Source organism: Mustela lutreola, chromosome 17, assembly GCF_030435805.1.
Source record: "Mustela lutreola isolate mMusLut2 chromosome 17, mMusLut2.pri, whole genome shotgun sequence".
Taxonomy (NCBI): Eukaryota; Metazoa; Chordata; class Mammalia; order Carnivora; family Mustelidae; genus Mustela; species Mustela lutreola.
This window is the reverse complement of record NC_081306.1, coordinates 2,655,523-2,668,166: the sequence shown is the minus strand read 5'-3', so window position 1 is coordinate 2,668,166 and position 12,644 is coordinate 2,655,523. Positions and strand designations below refer to the sequence as shown.

Sequence of the window (12,644 nt, the reverse complement as noted above, 5' to 3'; positions counted from 1 at the left end):
CAAACAACCAGGGATCTGGTCTCCCTAGGCAACAACAGGGCAGACTCAGTGGCCAGACAAACGGCCCTAAGTACCCCTGTGTCTCCTATCCTCTTTCTCAACACCCCTCACCAGCCTTCCTACTCTACAGAGGAAACACAAGCCCTCCAGGCACGGGGAGGAAAAATTGGAGATAAAGGGTGGATCTACATTCAGGACAGGATTGCCCTGCCAGGCAATCTGGCGCACACCCTAATTACTGACATCCACCGATCCCTCCATATTGGCCCAAAGGCTCTCCACCAATTTCTTCAGCCATTGTTCTATCATCCTTCCTTATCTAAAGTAATTGAAGTTGTCCATAGGGCTTGCAAAACCTGTTCCGCTGTGAATTCACAAGGAGGAATCCGCAGACCCGGGCCTAACCGTCAGCTCCGAGGGCATCAGCCCGGGGAAGACTGGCAACTGGACTTCACTCATATGCCTCGCCATAAAACCTTTCGCTACCTATTAACCTTGGTTGATACATTCACAGGTTGGACCGAGGCATACCCTACGGCTCGAGAAACAGCAGATGTAGTGGCTACAATACTCATCGAGCACATCATCCCGAGGTTTGGATTGCCCCGGACCCTCCAGTCAGACAACGGACCTGCCTTCATCTCCAGTGTAACCCAGCAGGTAGCGGAGAGCCTCAACATAACCTGGAAACTTCACATCCCATACCACCCACAGTCATCGGGTAAGGTAGAAAGGGCCAACGGGCTGCTGAAAGCCCAACTCACCAAACTTACCCTAGAGACCCGTCTTTCCTGGCCCACACTTCTGCCCCTGGCTCTCACCAGACTCCGAGCTACGCCCCGCGGGCCTTCGGGCTTAAGCCCATTCGAATTACTATACGGCCGGCCCTTTCTTATAAATCATAGCCTTCCGGCCATCTCCCCACCTCTTTTATCCTATTTACCTTATCTTACTCTCCTCCGAGCTCTCTTAAGGGCTCACGCTGACACTGTCATTCCAGCCCCTAGCGACCATGCTTCTGAAGGGGGTATACGAGATCTATCCCCTGGGGACCAGGTCCTCCTCAAAAGCTTGCGGCCAGACTCCTTACAGACTCCGTGGACTGGGCCTTATACAGTTGTCCTTACCACCCCAACTGCTGCAAAACTGTTGGGGCACTCTGCATGGGTACATATCAACAATCTCAAGCGGGCACCCACAGAGACTAATTGGACCTCCCAGATGGCAGGCCCCACCAAACTCCGCTTGGTTAGGGCCCCTTCTCATATTCCTTCTAATCCAGACAAGCCAGGCGGAATCATGTGAGTCTAGCTGCATGAGGGGTTCAGGTACTTCTCGCCATTTTTCAGCCTTTACTTATATGCCTGCAACCTGCTACCGGGGAAAGGAACCGACAACCTGTACGTATGACCAGAAAACCTATTGGGTCTCCGACCTTGTGACAGCCAAACGAGGTATTGCCCCCTGCAACATCTACCCCAGGTCTGGAAAAGTGTGCTGGACCTATCTGGGTCAGGTCGGCCTCTCCGATGGGGGCGGGGTCCAGGACCAGGCTAGCCGTGAGCACATTAAAACAGCAGTCAGGGACATGACAAAACGACTCCAACCCCCCAACGACCTGGTCTATAAGGGCATTAATCTCGGTAGCATCCAAAAATCCCCTACCACTGAACAACTGACAGTGGCCCTCCTGAACTCTAGTTACAGCCTATGGCGTAATGTGTCGAAAAACGGTGACAGTGACTGCTGGATCTGTTTCCCTTTTTCAACACGTTCTAACATTGTAGGGATACCCCTCCCTATGGATTGGCCACTCCCCAACTCCACGCCACAAATAGCACGGTTCATATTGGCCCCATTGGGGAAAACATACCTATTATTAATGTGTCCTCCCCCCTCACCACGGCAGCTGCCAACATCACTAACTCCTCCCTCCCGTATTGTACTCCCTCGGGAATATTTCTCTCGTGCCCTCAGGGAATCTATCGCTGTCTGACCACTAACGACTCCCTGGGCTGTATATTCATCCTATTATCTCCTTCTACCACCATTTACTCTGAATCCCAGCTGCTATCCATCCTATTCCCCCAACACCGTGAAGATAGGGCCGTCTTCCTCCCATTCATAATAGGGGCAGGGGTAGCCATAGGGGTGGCAACTGGGACAGCAGGGATAGGAACCTCCATAGACTTTTATTACAAACTCTCCCAAGCTCTGAATGATGATATGGAACGGGTTGCTGACTCCCTCACAGCCCTACAGACCCAGGTCACCAGCCTGGCAGCCTTAGCTCTACAGAACCGACGGGCCTTAGACCTTCTGACCGCCGAAAAAGGGGGGACCTGCCTATTCTTAAATGAAGAATGTTGTTACTTTGTTAACCAATCAGGTATAGTTCCTTCCAAGATCAAAGAACTCAGGGATCGGATCCAAGCACGGCGGCGAGACACGTCCTCTTGGGGCCTGGACCCCTACAACTGGGTAACCTGGCTGCTCCCTCTGGCGGGACCTGTATGCATAATCCTCCTTCTAATCTCAGTTGCTCCCTGTCTTTTCCGGTACTTGCAGGGTCGCCTACAAGAACTTGCCCGAGTATCCGTCAATCAACTCCTCCTCCAGCCCTACTCTCGCCTGCCCACTTCCGACTACCCTTATGATGACGCCCCCTGTCAGCAGGAAGTAGCCAGAACCGAGTCGACGCCCCTGACACCATTATATTAAGCAAAAGGTCGGAATGTTGGGCTGGCAGGAAGGGCTACCAAAGATGGCGAAAATTCCCGCCACAAGACCTGAACTCGGACAGGAGAACAAAGGACCAAGATGGCGAAAGTTCCCGCCACACCACCTGAGCTCGGACAGGAGAACAAAGGCCCAAGCAGGAACCTGAGACCCCCGCCCTGGGCTCCTGTGGACCAATGGGATCCCGATGAGCAGGAGGGATATCCAAATAAGGGAAACTTGCCAGAAGACCCCTGAGCTTTCCCCAAGACCCCTTAAAAGCCCCCTCCTCCCTGCCTTGGGCGCGACTTCCCCCACTCTGCTTTCCAGAGTCGCGGGACCTCGCCCGAGGGTGCCCACCTCCTCCCGGTGCAACTTTCTCGGCTCCCCTTCACCTGGGCCCTGAAACTTCACCAGAGAGAACCTTTAATAAACCTTGCCTTACACTCACTTTGCCTGGTGTTGTGTTTATCTCGTCGGAAAAACCTTACAGCACCCATGCCCATGCGACAGAGAGACTCAGCTCAATTTAAAGAGCCGCTCAAGGCTAATGTGGGCTCAGACCCTCAAGACTCTTCGGAATCCCCAGAGCAAAAGGAGTTTAGCCCCTCTGAGAGGCTCTTTCCCACCAAGCTCACGGGAAGGGCAGCAGACCAGGGGGAAACCAGAGAGCAGAGCTGGCCTGGAGAGGGGACCCAGGACCCCATGAGAAAGGAAACTCTAACCACCCCCCGACCTTCCATGTTCAGATCCTCCACTCATAGGAGCAAAAGCCTTAAGGCATGGGGGGAGGGCAGCAAACCCAGCTGCCCCCCAGAACCCAAGAGAAGAGCCTAGCTGTCCTCCTCCACCAGGGAAAGGAACAAAGAATAAACCTTCCACCTAGGAAGGGTGGGCAGGAAACGCTGCAGAGTGAGCCAGACTCGGGCCCCAGCAAGAACTCCAGTCAGAGATGCCTCCACCTGCAGAATCCCTCTCAACACCCGGCTATCACAAAGCCCTGGACCCCACTGGATAACACGTCCCCAGCTGCATTTCTCAAACCTCCAACATCGCACTTTCTCCCTACCCAGCTTCTGTTTCTTACAAGTGTCACGGTCAAATGCCAGTAAAGCAGCTTGTTCAAAGTCAACCAGCCAGTGAAGTGGCAGAGCTGGACCAACCCGACAGAACAGCCTGGCCCAGAGCTCCTGCCCCTAATCGCTCATCAGTAGACTCCTCTGCTAGGGTTCTGTTGAGCCCGTTTGGTCTGGTTTGGGCAAAGAGCTCTAGAGCATACAAGGCTGCCCGTGATGGGGAACACCAAGTGGTCTTCCAAATGATAGGTGACAGGGGCCTGGGGTACCCAGGGCAAGGAGATGTCTTCTTTGCCCTCAAGCTTTCCAACCATGGGACACAAATTAAAGTTTTGAGAGGCTTGGGAAATGACAAGACTTGGACATGGGCTTGATCAGGGGTGTATGCCAAAGACCATGTGCAGAAATCCCTGCTTTGGGCGTATTAAAGGCTATTTGTCTCAAACCAGGGGACCAAGCCTCCAGGTGGAACTGTCAGGAGAGACATCACAGCCTCTCCAGACTTCCTGTCTCCCCACTCTGCTCTCTCCTTGAGTGGACAAATGAGTGGTTAAGCTCACAGACATGTTAGCCAAGCATGTAGTAGGTGCTCAACAAATACTTATTTAAAAAAAAAAACTTACTACTGGAAACAGTAAATAATTGAATAAAGGAACAAGTGATCAACATGTGGAATCTACAATCTGCCTTTTCTCCTCCGTAAGTTTGTGCTTAAACTGGCAGAATGTGTCTCCAGCACCAGATAGAGGCCCACTGGCCCCAACAAACAGTTCTAGAGCAACTTTCCTCCCTTGGCACATCTGGGTGGTCTCAGTTAGGGGTTCTCAGTGAAAGAAGCCCATCAAATCGGATAGACGTGAGCAACAGGTTAGCAACTGTGACAACCACAAGAGTGGATAACGTCAGGCAGATGAGTGTTTGGGGTGGGTTTCGTTGGAACGTCAAATTCAGGAACCAGATGCTTGAGTGTGAATCCTGAGGGCCAGATTAGTAAATATACTTCATGGGTCTTTTCAGGACCTTGGAGAGCTGCCCTAAACTGGAAAGTGCTGACTCAGGTCAGTGCCTGTTACAAAGCATTCTGAAGTTCCCAGGAGGTCAATGCCCCTTTGCCATCCACCACGGCAGTCCTCTGCCCCACCCCAGGCCTCCTCCACGAACCCAGAGCCCTGACTGGTTAAACAGCGGGCCGCTCCTGTGAGACCCAGAGGTGTAGAGGCCATTTGTCCGGCTGCATGGGGCTGAGAATCCAAGAGAAGCGAATGTCAGGCAAGATCAATAAAGCTCTGAACGGATTGGAGAAATGAGGTTTGAGCCTTAGCGTACATGCTTAGCCAAAGCCCTGGAGACCAAGATGGATAAAGGTGATGAATGCCGCAGTCAGCAAACGTGGCAGCCCCAGACAAGAGGGCAGGGAAGCCAGCCGAGAGGGGGATCCGGGGGAATGTACAGAACCTGGGCTGGGAGCAACAAGGCCTGGGTTCTCGTGTGCTGTCCCCACTAGCTGCCCACCTCTGGACAAAGTTCAGGTTCCGGAACCCAAGCTCTACCTGGCTCTACCTCTTACCAGCAGTGTGACATTGGGAAAATCGCTTCCCCTCTCTGACTGTCATGTGTTCCCTCCAAAAATAGGGTTAATAATAGTACTCATGTCATGGTGCTGCCGTGAGGATTAAATAAACCAGTAATCGGAGAGCATTTGGAAGAGCGTTGGGGGCACAGCAAACACCAATAAACATTAGCTGATGTTATTGACAACAAAGAGGAGGCAGAGAAGAGGGTTGTTCTGGGACGGATATGCGCAGCACCGTGGAGGACTGTCCCTGTGCATTCTACTCCTGACTCAAGGTACCCATCCCAGAATGGCTCCTAATGGCAGGTCACTTCCTTCAGCCAAAACTTGGGCTCTCCACTATTTCCTCCTTGCATGCTGCCTGGGGAGTCTAATCTCCATCCAGAAAGCAATGCCCCAAGCTGTCACTCGCCTGCCAAATCTGGAATGGCAGCGACCTGGAATGTTAGGTGGAAAGTGAGTTTAAGACGCGATGAGGAGGAGATCTGAGATCGACTGGTAATGTCTACCACGGGCAGTGATGGAACAGGGGCTATGTAAGCCATCCTGGTTGAGTTAGCCTCCAGGGGGCTTCCACTTTGGAAAATCTAGGAGCTCATGAAAGTCACCAGTGAGATGGCGCAGAGAAACCACAAACTAAGGATCTGCTTTTTAGTGACAGGGTCCAACCGACAGAGTCATCTCTACACCAGGGATCTGGTGCCTTCTCCACAGCCAAAGGGACCTATGGAATCATCTCAGCACAGAGAAAGGGGATGAGAGTTCTGCCACTACCACACATGATGTGATTTTGAGCAAGCCCCTCCCTCTTTGAGCCTCAGTTTCCCTGTCTGTAAAATGAAATGGATAGACCTTAAAATTTAAGGAAAGGGTCAGACACTTACAATGTTAGGTATAACAGTATCTTGCTTCTGATGACACAGGAGAATGGGTCAGACCGGGGAAAGATCACCCTGAAGTGGGAGCCAGATGTCCGCAGGGACCCATGAGAACAGGGGACATCGCAGTAGCCCTATGGTTGTACTCAGCTGCCCATCAGCAAATTTGAATTTCTTGAATTTCTCAGAGGCACTTATAATATGGTATGTCCAAAGTCAAGTTCTCGCTCACAGTCTCTGCCACAACTACTCCTTCCACATATAAGTAAAGGTAACCATCTCTCACCCAGATATTCAATTCAAAAACCTTGGCAGAATCTTTGATGGCTCCCTTTGCCTCACTGCTCACTGGCAAACCCTCCTGGGTCTACCTCCAAGGATAGTCTGAAGCCACATCCCTGCCTCCTTTCTCCAAACATTGGGTCCCTGGCCTTCCTGTCTACCTCTCCTCCCGTGATCATTTCCTCCCACATACCCACAGTGGTCTTACTCTGCCCATGGTGCCACTCCTGTTTAAATGCCCCCCCCCCCGGAATTCTATTACATTTAGGATCAAATTTAAATTTCTTCCTATACACTGTAAAACCATGTTGCCCACCTCGCCAAGTAGTATTTAGATTTTAGGAGGAGAAACATTTCTCAGGAGATAAATGGAATCTCTCCAGACAGGAGAAAGGCCTGGCATTTCGTGACTTTTTCAAAATATTTTCAATAGCAATTTGGAGACTGTTTGCTCATCTGACATTTATCTTCATTTGGCGTGGGAAATGGCTGAAAGACACGGAGGGCGGGGGGCATTGCTTATAAATGTTGGGTGGCGGCAAAGGAGACCTCTTACAGGAATCCATCACAAAGAGGAGCTGTGGCCACTGGGCTTGATGAAATCTGCCCCATTTGCTTTGATTTATTCAGCCGGGGTGCCCCCTGATAGCTTGACTCATTTGAAGGATAATTATCCACTGTGTTATAAACGCCGGTCCCTTGTCCCCAGGAAGCTGGTGTCAAGGAGGTTAGACAAGTGACAAGTGACAAAGCATGTCTGATCATTGCTCACATCCCGGGAGAGGTGGCCAGCTGGGGTTGGGTCACCAGGCCCCCAGCGTGTGGGTAGGGGTTGGCCGTGTCTGCCTGTTCTCCTGTCGGTGGCCCTTTTCCTGTGTCCTACCTATCAGAGATGCAGACTCCCTTTCCAGTCGGCTCTTCCCCAAAGTGATTTCTTCTGGGGCGGAGATCAAGTCAGCACCCCAGGGGTAAGCAGCTCAATGTTGGAGGGTTTGAGCCTAGTGTTCTCTGTGTGTCCCTCCAGATTCACTCTACCTGTTTCTACCTTCTCTGGGCCCAGGAGCCTAACTTCTGGGGTTTAGATCAGTTACCTCCCTTGCATCGAGCTTCAGGCTCGATGTGGCCCTTGGTGGTGCCAACAGGGCTGTAGGAAGGAGACTCAGCCCCGTGCCCGGTACATGGTGGGTAGGAAGTGACCAGTATCTCTTCTCATTAAACGTCAAGCCACTGAGCCATATGGATACATCCTAAGGCATCTTACTACTCTGAGTAAGACAGCACTATGTTTAAGAAACACAGGCTCTAGGAGCACCAGGCTGGCTCAATCGGTAGAGTGTACAACTCTTGATCTCAGAGTTGTAAGTTTGAGCCCCACGTTGAGTGTAGAGATTATTTTAAAATAAACTCTTTTTTTTTTTTTAAAGATTTTATTTTTATTAATTTGACAGAGAGAAATCACAAGTAGACGGAGAGGCAGCCAGAGAGAGAGAGAGATAGGGAAGCAGGCTCCCTCTGAGCAGAGAGCCCGATGCGGGACTCGATCCCAGGACCCTGAAATCATGACCTGAGCCAAAGGCAGCGGCTTAACCCACTGAGCCACCCAGGCGCCCCTAAAAATAAACTCTTTAAAAAAAAAAAAAAAAAAAAAAAAAACAGAAAGAAACACGGGCCTTAACATCGAATTTACCTGGGTTATAACCCAGCGCTGACAATGAATAGCTGTGCAGCCTTAGGCAAGTAATGCACCCTCTCTGAGCTGAGAAAATAGAAATTGGGTCAGAAGGTCTTGGTGAGAATAAGGCAGAGAAAGTACTCAGCACTGTGTCTGTAGCTTTAATACTGGTCGTTGTTGCGTTGCTGTTGGTGGTCTTACTTTAGAGGAACACTAAGTCATCACCACCCAGTACTCCTCCTTCCAGATGGTTGTAATTCTGACTCTTGCTCTTTTATTGAAGCTGTAGCTAGGCAGGCTCGGGAGGAAATATTTATGTAAAGCCGTGACTCTCCACCCGGGTTGTACATTGGAACCACCCAGGGAGCTTTGCAAATCCTTACACCCAGGCGGCAGGCAGCCCTGACCAATAAAATCAGGATTTAGGGAAGTGGGACCCAAGCCCCAGAGCATCCAGGGTGCATCCAGGGTGCACGGAGAATTGGTATCGGAGCATTGTTCCTGTGGCTGATTTGCACATATAAATCAACAAAGTCTCTGACAGTTGTTGTAGACAGATATGAATCTGCCCCCCTTTACTCTAGGAGGAAACTGAGGCACAGAGCGGAGAAGGGACATGAAGGGTGGAGGCGGTTATGGTCATCCCCACTCCTGGAAGCCGGAGCCTGCCCCAGAGGTCCCTACACGGTGTGGAAATGGGACAGCATCGTGGCACTTGTGCGGGAATCACAAAGTAGCCGTCACCCAGGTGGCTTCCGGCTCCCTCTGGGGAGCAGTGGCTTCAGTGGAGGAACGCAGCATTACAAGAGCTCCCAAGGGCTGTCATGCTGCAGCCCGGGGAGGAATACCAAGAGCCGGCTTTCGTCTGCCTTTGCGCTGAAACCCAAGCCAGGCCCTCCCCATTCTGCCTGAAGGTTTTGAAATCTAGCAAAGGAAAGGTACATGCAATGGAAGATTCTGGAACAGCAAAGAGACTATGAGTAACGAAATCCACATAAAGTCCACAGTTGACTTAATAACATCGTCCCGATGTGAACATTTCAGTTTTGCTAAATGCACCAGGGAAAGGTGAGAGAAACGGACATCACCAGAAGCTAGATGAAGGGTGTCCCGAAAGTCTGCACTATCTTGGCAAATCTGCAAAGGTTCAATAAACAAATAAGTGAAAAGGTGTGCCAGGGTCTACCTCCTTTCTACCACATCCCCCGGAATCAGGCTGAAGCCCCAAGCCCCAGCACCTCCAGATGTGACCATATTTGGAGGGTGGGGCCTTCTGAGAGGTGATTCAGCTAAACTGGGGTGTCGGAGGCCCTAAGCCAATCTGCCTGGCATTCATACCAGAAGACGAGAACAGGACATGGGGAGTGACGTCACAGATATGTTTGCACCGAGAGCAGGCCGTCTGCAGGCCACCGGGAGAGGCCTCTGTTGAAGCGAACACTGCCTGCGCCTTGAGCTCAGACTTCCAGCCTCCAAAATTGTGAGACTACAACCCCGAGCCATTGACACGGCCCCACCCCAGGCTCTGGGATTTGCCCGGCAGCCCGGCAGCCCGGTGCAGCTCCCTGATGCACTTCTACCTGCGCGAGCCCCTGGAGGAAGGGGGAGACAACGAAGAAGGGGGGGGGGGCGGGAGGAAGAGAGGGAAGAGGCAGAGAAGGTGGAGATGAAGCAGTGAAAGAGAGACAAGGGGAGAAGCTTCCAGAAGAAAAAGAAGAGGAGCCCTGCACCTGAGTCCCAGCCAGGACTGGCTGTGCAGGTTATTAAAATATTGCCAACCTTCCCCAACAGCTGGGGAACAGCTGCCCCAAGTAGCTCCCAGCCAGCTCCCCACCCGAGCCTCTCCAGCTCTCCCCCAATCCAAGGTGGCTCTGGACCCAGTCTTCCAGCCATGGTGGTCCCGACAGGACAGGGATGTCCTGGCTGGTGATAAATACTGCGACTCTCATCCTGTCCCCTTTCCCCTTACCTGTAACTCTGTGGGGCCTCAGGTGGCCTGACTTCCTGGTCTTGTTTCTTTATCTCTAAAATCCTGCAGTTCTTCTGGGCATTCAGAGAGATTAGAAAGGGAAATGCCTCAGTGGTCCCATCCCTAGGGGTCTTATTGTAGTTGTCACGAGGGGACAGTTACAGCTGACAACTCATTTGTGCCTCCTAGCGGTTGCGATGATAATGCTGACAAGAGTCGTAACCAGGAGGAGCTGGGGTAAGGAACTGGTCTCTTGGGTTGGCAGACCAGCCCTACAGTGTGCCTGGACCCCACAGGAGCATATCCACTGACTCCACCCACTGCCCCAGCAGGCTCGCCGGGGGAGTGGAGGCGGGGGGGTGTTGGTGATCTGATGGGGACTCGCCCTGGGAGTCGTGGAGCTGGATTTGGGAGGCTGACTTCAACACAGAAGAAGGAACACAGGCCAGGAAAACTGAGACAATAGCCAGGGATGGGGAGACAGAAGGAAAGAAATAGAAACACAGTGATGTTTAGGGGAAGGCAGCTGGACTTCCCCAGATCCCCAAGGTCCAGCAAGGGGGCTGCGGGGCTGGACCACCCCCTCTCCTAATGATGATTTACTGAGCACCTACTAGGTGCCTGGTGCTAAGCTTGCCATTCTGCATCTTTGCCAGTCTTGCCGAAGCACCCATTTCACAGACACAGAAAACTGAGGACAGAGGATACACAGTAACTTGTTCAAGGCCCAGTAGAATACATGATGTAATCCAAGTAAAGAGGTAACATCCTAGTCAATAAATGTTTAGATATCACCAAAAATAAATAAATAAATAAAAATAAGCAGAAAGTCAGCATGGAAACCCAAGTCTCTGTGACTTCTACACCCATACCCCCCGCCCCCCAGCCCCTCCCCATGCAGGAGATCCTAAAATCTTCCCTCACTGGGGCCGGTCTGCTTCAGCATGAGGCTGCCTGCTGGGTAGCTGGGCAGGGGCAGGCAATGCGGGGCTGATGGCCCTGGTGTCTGCGCCCGCCCTCGGGCTGTTTGCCTCTCCCAGCTCCTCACACCAGGTGGTAGGGGGGCAGGGAGGTGGCCACATCCGGGGCCCTGACCGCTGGCAGCAGGTGGGGTACAAACACCATGGCAACGTGACCTTGTCAACAGTAATCGCTTCTGCCAAGCCGCACGCAGGGCTGCAGACAGGACGTGCGGGGGCGGCGGGTGGCCTGACAAGCCGGGAAATTAAGATGGAGAAACACAGGGGAGGGAGCTCAGTGCTCTGCAGCGACGAATTCCCACTCCCACCGTGGGAGGAAGAAGGGAAGTCACCCTCCTGCGCTGGAGCTGGGACACGCCCCCACCCCTCCTCTTCCTCCGCCATCACCTCCTACAGGCCTGGGGTGCCGGGGCCCCGGCCACTCTTTGAGGCTCTTGACATATTAAAAAATTTTAAAATGCTCCCGCCTCCCCCCCAAAAAATAAAAACCTCACAAGAGTCACAGCACATCTCTAGTGAACATATTAACATTTTAAAACCGTCAGGGAAAAAAAAAAAAAAAGGCAAAGCAATGTAATTATACTTTTCATAAGAAAATTATGGGAGTTCTAAAATATTATCAATTCCATGTTCCCTATAGGCAGTGAGGTCCAGGTTTGGGACATATATTTAAAGTTTGAGAATCAATTAGTTCTTTTGAACCTGTTGGTAGATCCCTGAATATGACGGTGTGTACATCTTATGTGGATGTGAAGGCAGGAATCTAAATAGTGTGTGTGTGTGTGTGCGCACATTTGTGTGTCTACAGACATACTTGTCAACATGTATTATGTGTCCCATACAGAACACAATAGAGCTTTGTGGAGTCATGCACTTCAATTTCAAAAGCCTTAGGAGCAGCTGTTGTGATGTCCCCCATTGTACAGATAAGGACACAGGCAAAGTAGACCTGAATGACTTGCCCAAGGTCACATAGTCACTGAATGGCGAGGCTGAGGTTTGAGCTCAGGGCATCTGGGTAGGGAGCATGTGTTTTTAACCTTCACGATGGGTGCATCTTTAAGTTCTGGGAGAAGGTGAGGTCTGGGCCACACAGACCTCATGATCACCCCCAGCACTGAAGCCAACACAGAGCCTTGTGGGTCAAAAATATTCCCCGAGCGCATGGCTGCAGTAATTTCGCCTGTCCATCAGCAGCAGACCCCGGAACACTCCCCAGCCCAAGAGGTCCCGCTCTTCTGCTTCCAACGGATTCCCCGTGCTGAACCAATACAGGGCATTCCCGTTCACACACTGCAGGGGCCTTCTGACATCAGCACTGAGAAGAACCCACCATCAGGCCTGGGGCTGGCTCAGTCAGAAGAGCCTGTGATTCTTGATCCCCGGGTTGTGAGTTCAAGCCCCATGCTGGGTGTAAACAAACAAATGACAGAAACAAAAATAACAGATCAAGGCTGTGACAGCCACCTCCTGAGCCTGGAGCCCACCCAGAGGAT

At 51.8% G+C, this 12,644-nt stretch overlaps 1 long non-coding RNA gene across 1 annotated transcript; it reads left to right on the top strand.

The window, feature by feature from the left end:
- The first annotated feature begins 529 nt into the window (after positions 1–529).
- Positions 530–2,836, top strand: LOC131819892 (uncharacterized). The gene is made up of 2 exons (XR_009349377.1): positions 530–721; positions 2,569–2,836. It is a non-coding gene; the product is annotated as an uncharacterized LOC131819892 (long non-coding RNA).
- The last annotated feature ends 9,808 nt before the right edge of the window (positions 2,837–12,644 follow it).